Raw genomic sequence first — 13072 nt, 5'->3', positions numbered from 1 at the left:
TTATCATCACTGTTCTTAATGGTTTGTGTGTAAATCTGAGTAATAGTGGTATTAACTGGTCTTCCTTGTAGGTGTATGGATATTATGATATCACAGACAGCATTATGCTTCTAGATCTTTAAATGATTTTTAAAAATGATGAATGTGACACCATTCCTCTTCATTTTGTCATTCCTAGCATAATAAACCAGGAATAGATAGCCAGATTCAGAATGGCCAATACCAGTTCATTGTAGCTCACTAATGCTTAGGATATCAAACTTTATGTGTCCCATTTCATTTTTGGCAAATTATAATTTTCCTGGATTCATATTGCATATATTACATGTTCTGATTATTAATGACTGTTTGCAGCTATTTCTTTTCATTTTGAGTTGAGCCCCATTCGCAGATGAAGGTCTCAGAGGCTTTGCTCCATTTGTGTCATCATGGTTAAGTCTACTTTGAGGAGGCTGCTCTTCCCCAGTCATATTTTGAGTGTCTTTCAACCTGAGGGGCTCATCTCCTGGCACTACATCTGCCAGTATTCTGCTGCTCTTCATCATGTTTCAATATTCAATACTCTGGTTTTCTCAGACATGTCCCCACTGCTATATACAAGGTTTTCAGTGACTAAAACATTCAGAAGTAGATTGCTTATACTTCTTCCTACTATGGCTTAGTCTGTAAGTTCAGTTGAAACCAGTCCATCATGGGTGTACCCTGCTGGTATTTAAAATACTAGAGGCATAGCTCCCAGCCTTGCAGCAACAGGCAAGTCACTACAATACTGACAGGAGAGTGGTGCCTGACAGATGTGTGGTGGTCTAATCATATTAATTCCCAACAGTGTTTACTTGATTATGTCAGAATCCAGTTTTCAGTAGTGAGCAGCAATTTGATGGTTTTGGGTCATTGGGACTTTCCTGTCCTCTAACGTAACTTTTGAATGTATGACCGGGATCATAGTACTGCTTCCACAGTTTTTGTTTATTTGTTTTATTATTCTCTACTTTAATGTTTCTCTCCATTATGCCATCTCAGCACATCTGAAGCTTCTCAATTGTATAATGTTATTGTTAGGTCATATAACATATTAAACTGTGAAAACTATGAATAGAATTTCATTTATTGGTTACACTAAAAGTTTTACAAAAGCAAGGATGTGAAATGGTCTTATCACTATCACAAACAGAATTTCCAGCACATGTTGTTGTTGTTAAGTGCTGTCAAGTAGTCCAGGCCCATAGTGATCCTGTGTAGGGTTTCTGAGGAGCTGCTGGTGAGCTTGAACCACCGACCTGCAGTTCAAATGGCTTTGCAGTCTGGCACATTAACCCACAGTGCCACACCAGGACTCTTTGAAACATGATCATTGAAATATGATCAAATTGATAAGTGTCCCTATTTAAGATATCAGAACAATTTTAGCCATTTAACCAGATTATGACAATATATATTCCTCGCCCAGGGAGAAACAGGTGTTTTCCTTGGGAGAAACAAGTCTGACTGCCAATGAATACCAAAGGGATGAATATTGGACACAGAGGTGTCTGCCAGGTACTGCCTTAGATTTACAATTAAATCAACAAACTCTCCAAATGGAAGAGAGAGTGTAAAAAAGAAACAAAGTAGGTCCACAGAATCAGTATGGCATGTGTGTCTCTGTATCCCCATGTGAAGGTCTAGGAGAGAGGTTGCTGCTGTGAGTGTGTTGGACTTATTGCTCGTGTCTGTGCAGGTACGGAGACACTAGCGTGAACCAGTAAGCCCAAACACATAACTCCAATAAGGAGATTGTGACTACATATAATGAGCCTTGAAATTTGTCTTCCATGAGCCAGGAAGAGTCTCCATATTTTATGTTCACATTTGTGTTTTTGCAGTTCCTTGGACAGTCACAATTATTTATAAAAGTAACAATGTGTATCAAGACTTGCAGGATCCAGCAGAGGAAACAGCACAAATCAATGTACTTTTTTTTTTTTTTTTTTTAAGGTTTTATTGTGAATTGAGTGATAGTTTATATGGGAGAACATCAGTTTTATACTCATCATTTCACAAATCAATGTTCTTTTGAGATTTAATTCTGATCTCCATCTAGCTAGAGATACTAGGACGAAGCCTTGGAGTCACTCAGGAGGCAGGTAGCGCTAAGGGAAGCCCTCCTGCCCACTCTGTGAATATAGAAAGCAATTTTATTATGAATGTTTTCAAATATACATAAAAGCCTTGAAAGACTGTTGCAGTTAGCAGTTTTCACCTCACCCGCTGCCATCCCGTTGATTCTGGGGGTGCTATAAGACAGAGTAGAACTGGCCCATAGTGTTTCCAATGCTGTCATCTCTACCTGATGCTTGGTAATATGGAGGGCCAATGAAAAGGAAGAAGATCCTAAGGAGATGGATTGACACAGTGGCTGCAATAATGAGCTCAAGCTCAAACATAATCATTCTGAGGCTGGTGCAGGACCAGGCAGTGTTTCTTTCTGTTGTATATTGAGTAGCAACTAAGTCATAGGCACCTAACAAAAGCAACAATCTTTACAGAAGCAGACTGCTACCTTGGTGAGTTCGAACCACCAACCTTTTGGTTAGCAGCCAAATGCTTAACCACTGCACCACTTGTCCTTGTTAAATGTTGTTGAGTCAGTTCCAATTCATAGCAACCCTGTATAGGGTTTCCAAGGCCTTAAATCTTTGTGGGAACAGAAAGCCTCATCTTTCTCCCATGGAGTGGCTAGTGGGCTTGAACAGCCAACCTTGTGGTTCACCGCCCAGTACTTAGCATATGGAGTCACTGTGCTCACCACTGCACTACTAAGGATCCTTAAAATAATAACCCCAGCACCTAGATGTTATTATTAGTGGTTTAGCTAATGTACTGGGTTGCAAGGTCTGTTTGAACTGCCAAGTTGGTGTTTCAAATTCACCATTTGCTCCTAAGAAACCCTATACAGTGTTGCTAGGAGTCGGAACCATCTCAAAGGCACTTAACAACAACACTTCATTTACCCCATATATATTCTATATCCTTCTATCCATCCCTCAGTTCATCCCTTAATTCATCTTAATTTTGTATGCATTTCAAAGTAGGTTACTGACATCATTACTCTTCCCACGAGATAGACGTACTACATACAGCCCTGTTCTTCACCCCATAAGACCTTTGGCAACATGCCCTCACTGGGCCTCGGTTTCCTAACGTGAAAAAATAGGAGGTTGTTTTAGGTGACCTCGGAGTGCCCTCCTTTCCAGCTCTGACATTCTACAGTTCTCTGATATTTACCTTTTTAATTGATTGACATGCTTGTTTAAAAATGCCCTCTTGTTGGATTCAAAAAAGATTAACATGGAAAATATATTTTGTTTATCTATGGGATATTTACTTAACCAAAGCCTGTTTGGTTTAGAATGCCCAGATAGCCAGCATGTTGTGATTATGAGCCAAAGCAGATGTTTTCAGGGATCTAGGGACAAAGAAAACAATGTATCAGATGGGTATTTTCAAAGTTATGGAGAGACTAGCATCATACCAGTGAGAAAAGCCAAGGAAGAGAGCATACAAGGGAAAGTAAATTTGAATGACAGTTAAACCCTGCCAGCCCTGGGGAGGGGCAGGGCAGGGCAGGGGAGAGGGTTGATAGTACTGATGTCCCAGTATAAGTCAGAGGTCAGAGGCCATGGAACAGCATTGCTCTTTGTTTCATTAGTGTTGGGGCATATCTACTAGATAGTCTTTTGACTGATGGTCTTCAGAGATTAAGAAAATGGTTTAAAAGAACTCCCTCCAACCCTAAATGTGTGAAAGCTAGTCTGACAGGAAAGTAGCTATTTCTAGAAACAAGGAAAGGCAGGAAGTCATCAAGGCATGGTTTATTGAGTGAAGCAACCAAACCAAATTGGTACCAGAAATATGACCATGCTTTTAACAGTCTGCTTTGCCAACGCAACCTGATCTGAAGTCGCCCTAATGTCCAGTTCCCCTAGTTGTCTCTGGAATGGCCCCTTTAGCAGGCATGTCTACCAATTACTAGCTCTGGGAAGGAGCCCTTGGAAGCTGTTGCAAATCCCAATTCCAACTGAAGCAGCCTTGTGCAATTGGGCCCAACCCCTCAGTCCTACTCTTTAGACTACAAAGACTGTTCTGGATGATTTTGAATAATTCAGGTCAGCATGAAAATATCAATGAAAGTTTTCATAACTGTCATAAGCTCCTGAGAAAAGGCCTATTTCACAACTTTCAGCATTCACCTACAGTTGCGAAATAAGAGCTACTGGGTTGCGTGGGGGCCTTCATCTGGTCAGTCCCTTTAAATGTGGACTACTAACATTCTTATATGGGATCAAAGAAGCTGTATTGAATGTTCTTTCTGGTATTTGGTCACAGTCCGTCCATTTCAGATCTAAACTAAGGAGCAGTAGTCATTCACAGGGCATTTGCATTAGGGAAATAATACTGTGGAGAATCTAAAAATAATCAGGAAAACTGCATCTCAAATAGTATTTTCCTTTTTCCATTTTAACACTCCGTTGCTTATGATGATGGCTCATTAGGCACTGTCAAACATTTCACAACCTAATTCGCAAGCTGCTGCTTCTTTGAAAATGGCTACATTAATTTGGAATTTAAGTGCCCAGTAACTATAGACCAAACCCAAACCCATTGCCTTTGAGTCGATTCTGACGCCAAGTGACCCTGTGGAGCTGAGTAGAACTGCCCCATAGGGTTTCCAAGGCTGTTAGTCTTTACAGAAGTAGGTTGCCACAGCTTTCTCCTACACGGACACTAGTGGATTCCAACCATCAATGGCTTGGATAGCAGCCAAGCACTTGACTACTGCTTCACTCAATGCTCCTTCCCAGTTACTATATAGCAACCCTATAGAACAGACTAGAACTGTCTTCACAGGATTTCTGAGGTTGTTTACAGAAGCAAACAGCCTTATCTTTCTCTCTCAGAGCAACTGGTGGGTTTTATCCACTAAACTTACTATTAGCAGCCTGGTGCTTAGCCCACGGCACCACCAGGATTCCTTACCTCAGTTACTGTATCCACTCACTGACATTGAGTTGAGTGGATTTTGGCTCATAGTGACCATGTATAAGGTTCCCAAGGCTATACATTTTTACAGAAGCAGAAAGCTTCATCTTTTTCTCATGGAGCAACTGGTGGATTTGAATTACTGACCTTGTGGTTAGCACCCCAGCTCATAACCCACTACACCACCTTACCAGTTATGTTGTTGTTGTTAAGTGCCACTGGAGTTGCTTCCACTGGTGTATTTGAGTTGCCTTCCTTGTGATTGGAATTCAAGGGCTTATCCACACCAGGGCCCCATTAGTTACTGTGTTGTTTTTAAATGCTGTCTAGTTGGTTCCAACTAATAGTGATCCTGTACAGTGTTTCCAAGTAGTGGATGATGGGTTTGAACCGTTGACCTTATAGTTTGCACTCCAGTGCTTATCCACACCAGGACTCCTCAGTTACTATGTTGTGGTTGTTGTTAATTACCGTCAAGTCAGTTCTGACTCATAGCAACCCCATATAGGGTTTCCAAGGAGTGGTTGGTGGATTTGAACAGCCAACCTTTTGACTTAAATGGACGTTGTGATTGAGTGCTTATTCTACAGCGCCACAGCAATTTGTTGTTGTTGTTAAGTGCTGTCAAGTCAATTCCCACCCATAGCGACCCTGTATAGGGTAACCTTTTATAGACTTGTATTAGATGATCCTTTTTAATAATCCACATTGATCCAGGGCTATGTCTGTATTTTATTTTTGCTTTGACATTTCTGGAACGTGAAGACAGAAATGGAAGTTTGTGTGAAGTCCCCATGATCTGGGATTTCTGAATAGAGTAGTGTTGTGGATTCTAGCCAGGATATGTAGTATAGATTATGGAAATTAACAGCTGTGTGGTCTCTTCATTTGATTGTTTCTTATTAACAACATGCTTGATTAGTCCTCTACCCTTTTAAATAGAATTACGAAATAATTATGTGTTCCGCCTCCAAAGCCCTTTATGGATGATGACAATCAACTGTCCAATGTTCAAATCAGTGTATATACGTTTATATGATTACTAAATGCTTGTAAATTACCAGTTAACACTGCATGTGTTTACTACCTAGTGAAACAAGTGTTGACCATCTATTTAAACAACTGGGGAGCATTCATCTTGGTTGAAGTCATTGTTTCATCTTGGGAAAACTCTGCTGACCCACCAGCCAGCCAGTCAGCCAGTCAGCCAGCATATCATCTTTCGTCTGCATTTATTAATGGCTTAGAATGTCCATCTGTTGTCCTTAGTAAATGGAACACTATGAAGAAAAAAGAAAACGCCTTCATCGAGTCTATCTATATATAACGGTTCCCTTTATGGAGACAAGCTCCTTGGAATGTTCTTTATAAATTAAAAACAAGTGACAAGTGTTGGTCAGAGAGAAATGATCCAAGTTGCTGAACTTTTAAATGACACGCAGCAGACTCCTCTCAACCTGGGAGAAGATAAATATGTATTTGTTTTAGATAAGAAAAGAACCATCAAGAGAATGATTTTCCTAAATGTCTCAAATCACATTTTTTGTTTTTAAACTTCGAGAATGGTTTGATGGGTGTCATAGAATACAACAAGGGAAAAAATTAAACAAGTCATTCATATATGAGAAGACCTCAAAAAGTTTGTGCAAAAATTCCTTTAGCTTTTAATTTCATTTCCTTCTTTGTATTTGTGCTCAAATAGCATCACACAATACTACATTGTTTATGGTTGGGGTTGGAGTCCTAGTGTGATGCTTTAGGATAGACATGGGATTGCTAAATACAAGGTTGGCAGTTCAAACTCACCAATATCTCTTGGGAAACCCTATACAGGGTTACTATTAGTTGGAACCAGCTTGACAGCACTTAACGGCAATAAAGGTTGATGTTAGAACTGGAATTTAGGAAAGCTATGAGGAACTGACTCGATAGCACTTAACAACAACATGAGGATAGTAGTACATTACAGTTGTCACCCAAGTAATTTACCCGAATTGCCTGTGGCCCTGCCGAGGTGAAACTGAAGTGACAGTGGGACCACCTGATACCATTCCAGTGAGGAGACCAGAGGGGAAGTACCAGTATGAGGTCTCCAAGCACATACAAAGGATTGAATTGAAGTAGGTGGTGGTTATTTTGGGATAATAGAATTCCAAGAAAATATAATAATATGACACATTCACAAGTCCAGGTAACTTCTATCAGAGCTAAAATAAACCTATGTTAAAATAGGTCTAGGGAATCAGGGTTAGTAGAAAGATCTGATTTTACTATTGGCCTGTGAGCTTTATATACAGTATATAGAAAGAAGGAAACCATAAAAGTCATTGCTTGGAAACAGTAATAACATCACCTCAGTCTGATGCCATGGAGTCTAACAGCAATATAATTAGTATAATCACATTGGTCATGGTGGTGATGTTAAGGGTTAGATTTCTGGGAATGTAAGCTGTTGACATGCAACATAACGTATCAATAGAAGAATAGCATCTAGACATAGATAATATGGAAAAATAACTATTAGATAAAAGAACATCATTTCTAGTAGAAAAGAAGCCAATTTGATTTGGAGACATCAGTTGCAAATTTACCATAATAAGATTCTGAATTCCTGCTACATATAAAATTCAGTCTGAAGTATCCTTGACAAATTAGCAATACCTCTTTCTGGTTGCTTATTTGACTTGGAAAGAGATTTTGATAAGTGTTAGTTTTTGATATAAATGATCTAGAATAGATGTTTACAACTTGCCTGCAAAGTTGTCTTCATCTGTTTAATTTCTTTCAATTTTACTTCCATTCACCTTCTCATCTTTGAGGTGAATAAAAGGAACAAATAGGTCATGGTAAAGAGGGTATTTTATTTCATTTAAGTCAGCTTGCAAATCTTCTAGTTTTAGATAGGTTCCCCCTCCCCCCCACCAACACCTTTAAAATTGGTAGTAGATAACAATCAACATACAAGTCAGGACTCCTCTTCCTTTTGTGAGAATTGAAGCCTCTCTACTTACATCTAATTTGAAGATATTCTAACTACAGTATTGGTAAATACTTACACTTCTGCAATTCTTGTGAGCTCTCCTTTTCACTGCACTACATTTTAGTGGAAAGAAGAAATGACTTAATGTTGATTTCATTTGCTTGAATCTTTCATCTATGCAGGATAACATTCATTATCACTGGCAGACTTAGCAAACACAGAACAAAATGGAATTAAGTTGATGTATCAACTCATAGTAGTAATCTTTTAATAAACGTCCACAGGCATCATATCGATAGTATAGAGCTACTTCTCTAGTGAAAGGTGAATAATGAGGTTGCATTTCTGTTGATCACTTTATCTTTATTCGTCGTATTCTCATTATTGTTGCCTTTGAAATCCATTTGTTCTCCTTGGCTATAGTATGGAAGGCACTGTGGCCATATAGGAAAGGGATCAATTATGTATCCAACTGAACCAGAAGGCAGAATTTTTGGGGTTTTTTTGTATTCTAAAGTTGCTTTTCTGGTGTGACAAGTGGCATCTTGGGTGAGTTTCCCATATTGTTCATGACTCATTGAGCAGCTCTAATATTCCCACAGAAAATACCCACTGAATTGAAATTCTGGGCTGAAATTTGTCTTTTACAACTAGCTTCTTCCTCTGTATTTCAAACCCAAGCAGTCAAAGCCAAAAACCTGAGAAGCAATCATCCTCGAGTCATTGTCTCCACATTTTCTGCATCCTATTCCCACCTCCAGTCAGTCACTAGGTCTTATTGATTCCCACTCCTTAAATAACTCTGGAAGCTGCCCTCTCCTTTCTGTTTAGACTAGCCGTTGCCCTAGTTGCAGCCCCCTCTTCTCTCACATGTAATGTTATCACAGCCTCCTTACTTGCCTCTCTCCAATTCTTCATCAACATTGCTGCCAGTGGGATCTGTCTTTAAAAAATCTTCATGGCACTCTGCATATTTAACATCTCTAAGGAGCCATTCATTACCTACAGCAAGAGATGCAGTATCAGTTGCCTATAGGGTCTAGACAGGCAAAGGGGATGCCTGATGCTGGCCCCAGATGGAGACTGGCTTACTGGAGATGCCACAGGCTACACAAAAGAGGCAGCTGCCACCCAGCTCCAGTCTTTTATTATTTTCATTATCACTATATTATTATTGTTTTTTTCACCACATGAAACTGGAAAGGATATCCTGTCTCATGTTAAATTTTTTGATTCTTACACATCGGCAGTGAATTAAAAAAAAAAAAATTGGGGGTTGGGCAAAACAAAATCGGTTTGCAGGCTATGGGCATTAGTGGACCTCCTGTTTGCAACTTTCATCCTCTTGGATAAAGTTTGAGTCACTTAATGTGATATACAAAGTCCTTTATGAGATCCTCCGGGCCTACATCTTGAGCCCCATTTCTCACAGCTTTTGTCAGCTCTACCTACTAAAATAGCTCTCAAAATCCTTCCATTTCTCTCCCTCCTCAGTGCCGCCCCCTATTTCTGACCATCATAATCTCTCTCCTGGATTACTACATACAATAGCCTCTTAACTGGTCTCTCTGCCTCAAATCTCTCCTTCTTCTAAAGCACTTTTCAAGATGCAATTTTTATGAATGTAACAGTGCAATTTATGAAGAAGCAGGATGACCTTTTGAGAAATTACCTATCTAATGCTTTGTTTTCCTTTTCTGCCAGTCATCAGGAAGGAATGAAAATCATCCCATCTCCCAGGAGGGATAGCTAGGGCTGTGTGTTCCCAAAAGAGCTGCAACCGGGCAGTCCTCAGTAGAATATCTCTTCTGGCCTGGCCAGGATGCTGAGCTAAGGGACCCACACCTCGTGCAGCCGTACATTGGATGGCTAGTGGGAAGCCAGTGCCTATGCAGAGAGTTGAACATCTGAGAACTCCATTAGACCGGTAATTGTTTGGTAATCATCTCGGTATTTAGATGAGAATATGGTGTCAAGCATTCAACCTCTATACCCACGGCCTTCTAGTTGATTCTGACTCATAGCTACCCTATATAGGGTTTCTGAGACTGCAAATCATTATGGGAGCAGACAGTCTCATCTTTCTCTCATAGAGCAGTTGGTAAATTTGAACTGCTAACCTTGTGGTTAGCCTAACCCACAGTCACTAGAGCACCACCAGTAATATTGTGCTTCATGCAAAATTGAACCACAAACCTTACATGTCTCATTAGAAAGCCATGGATCCTTCCTTTAGATATTTTCATAGAGTATCATTCATGGCCTATGCCTGTAAGATCATCCAGAGACCTGTTAAGGGCTTAACTTTCATCCAGGAAGATAGCCCTTAAATCTCACAAATCCCCCTATGAAAGTAGAGGCATGTACTACTGTTGACAAGGAAGTTTTCAAATCCTAGAGAGAAGGCCAAACTGAACACATGCAATCATATTCATACACTTTGTACAAGATAACCAGTACTTAAGAGTGTTACTTAAAGGAAAGCGTCAAACTCACTTTCTCCTCTAGAGGAAGTTGTTTCAGTTCTATCTGTACATATTAAGTATAAGTTTCCTTAGAACCCAGGAATAAAACACTTCAAATTAGAAAAGCCATACACTTGGTAGGGTGTGTGTGCTAGGGTAGGTTAAGGTAAAATTTGCATTATCAGAAAGAATTTTGTCTATGAACATGGCACTAGAAACATATCCATATATTCTCCATGGGTAAGGTTCTTCAGAGAAACAGAACCAATGAGATATGATTGGTAATGATTATGTACCGTGAAGTCAGTTTCTACTGATAGCGACCCTGCAAAGGGTCTTCGAGGCTATAAGTCTTTATGGGAGCAGAAAGCCTCAGCTTTCTCCCGCTGAATGACTGTTAGGTTGTTAGCCTGACTCATAACCACTATGCTACCTGAGCTCCTTAATAAGATATAGATAAGTAGTATAAATAAATACACAAGGAGAGACAAAGATTGATTTTAATGAAATGATTCATCTGATTGGGGGAGTTGGAATGTCTAAAACCTGTAGGTCACAGGACAGACTAGAAACTCTGACATCCGTGTGTCCAAAATCTGTAGGCTAGTCCGTGTGCTGGACACTCCAGCAGGACATCTATGTGATAGTCTTGAGGCAATATTTTTTCTCTTTGAACCTCAATTTTTGCTCTTAAGGCCTTCAACAGATTAGATAAGGCCCTCCTATGTTATCAAGGATATACTGCTTTGCTTAGTGCCAATGGAAGGCAAATGTTTATCACATCAAAAGAATACCTTCACAGTAACACCTAGGCTAGAGTTTGACCAACCAACTGGCTACCACAGCCCAACCAAGTCAATGGAATCGGCCACAATAGTCCACATATCCCTCTTGGACCTCACATCCCCCATGGGCCACATTCCCCATGCTACCCTAATTAGGAGTCCTGGTGTGGCGCTGTGGGTTAATGCGCCAGACTGCAAAGCCATTTGAACTGCAAGGTCAGCGGTTCAAGCTCACCAGCTGCTCCTCGAATACCCTGTACAGGGTCACTATGGGTCAGAATCGACTCGACAGAACTTAACAACAACAACAACCCTAATTAAGAATGCCATGATTCCTTAGTTTAATTGCCTCATCAGATATCTGGGAAGAAGTTCTTAATTTATTTGATCTTAGTAAACCTTTCGACTTAAATTTTATAGGTACAAAAAAGCAAGGCGTACACTTGTCTATGGATATTCATCAGCTACATGCTCAAATTTATGATATAAGTAATTCTCAAAGTGAGCACTGAGTGGCTACTAATTTGCTACCCCTGCTAGAGAGTAAAATCCCCTAAGAACTTGATTGAACCTCAGCATAGTGATCCTGCTTGGTCACCTTAGAGCAGGTGGTGGGCTGGCAACATCTTGCGTATGGGGTCCCCAGCCGATCTCCTCCCTCCCTGCCTTCCTCGGATGGTGGCTGTTTATGCTGGACATGTGGCTAGAGACGGGTAAGGATCACGTGGAACCTCGGCAACTTAAGACAGAGCCATTGCCATGCTGCAATGAGTTTCAATGACTGGTAAGACTGAGGAATTCACACTGACCACCTAAGACAGGCAGCGTCCCTTAAACAAACAATAAATAAGGGGGAATCTGATGCAGACCGTGCAGACCCGGTCAGGAGGTCAAGCCCCTGTGGGCCCAAGCGTTGTTGACCGTCCAAACCATAGGCTCTAAGGATCAGACTTTAGCTACCTAGTAGACATAGCAAACTGTCCCTCATCTGATTATTCAGTAATGCTTGTTAGTAATCTCATACATGAGCCCTGGATATCCACAGACAAATGTAGAAACCTTCCCTAAAAGCCGAGACTGTAAATTCCAAAAAGGCAAGTCCCCCCGCATCCAAAAAAAAAAAAAAAAGCTAAAGAGGATAGAGAGAAACACTATTAACTGATGATATATGGAGGGAATAATAATCAATGTAATGAAACAAGCTATATGAATGGTTGAATGTGAAGCTGATGATGTGCCCTGTAAATTTTCGCTCAATCCAAAATAAAAACATTTAATTAAAAAAAAAAAGCAAGGCCTACATTGGGTAAGGGTACGGCTACACAGAAAATTATTATAATTGCAGTCAATAAGTAATACACCTATACAGAGTTAAATCGGCAAAAGTTGTATTATAGCTATATTTTCAGCATCAACTGCAACTCATGGGATGTGATTTCTTGGTTTGGAGGTTTAAGGTCATAGTTTCATGGGGCATTCCAGTTAATTGGCCTAATAGCATATTGAGTATTTCTGCTGTACCTCCTAGTTCTTTAGGTTTGGGTGGTGGTTTTGTGCCATCAAGTTGGATGTATTGTCAAGTGACCCTGTATAGGGTCTCTGAGGCTGAAAATCTTTACAGGAGTAGAAATTCATCTTTCTTCTGCAGAGAAGCTGGTGGATTTGAACTGCTGACCTTGCAGTTAGCAGCCCAAAGCCTAACCCACCATGCTGTTGTTGTTTTTGTCAGGTGCCATCGAGTCAGAACCAACTCATAGTGACCCCATGCACAACAGAACGAAACAATGTCCGATCCGGGGCCAAACTCACTACCACTGCAA

The 13072-nt window shown here is 40.3% G+C and overlaps 1 pseudogene; it reads right to left on the bottom strand.

Annotated features, from left to right (window-relative positions):
* Positions 1-1624: 1624 nt before the first annotated feature.
* On the bottom strand, positions 1625-2257 carry LOC102826165 (annotated as a pseudogene).
* Positions 2258-13072: the final 10815 nt, after the last annotated feature.

The sequence above is a fragment of the Chrysochloris asiatica genome, unplaced genomic scaffold, assembly GCF_000296735.1.
Source record: "Chrysochloris asiatica unplaced genomic scaffold, ChrAsi1.0 scaffold00134, whole genome shotgun sequence".
Classification (NCBI taxonomy): Eukaryota; Metazoa; Chordata; class Mammalia; order Afrosoricida; family Chrysochloridae; genus Chrysochloris; species Chrysochloris asiatica.
The sequence above is the reverse complement of the archived record's forward strand: the minus strand, read 5'-3'. Positions and strand labels throughout refer to the sequence as shown.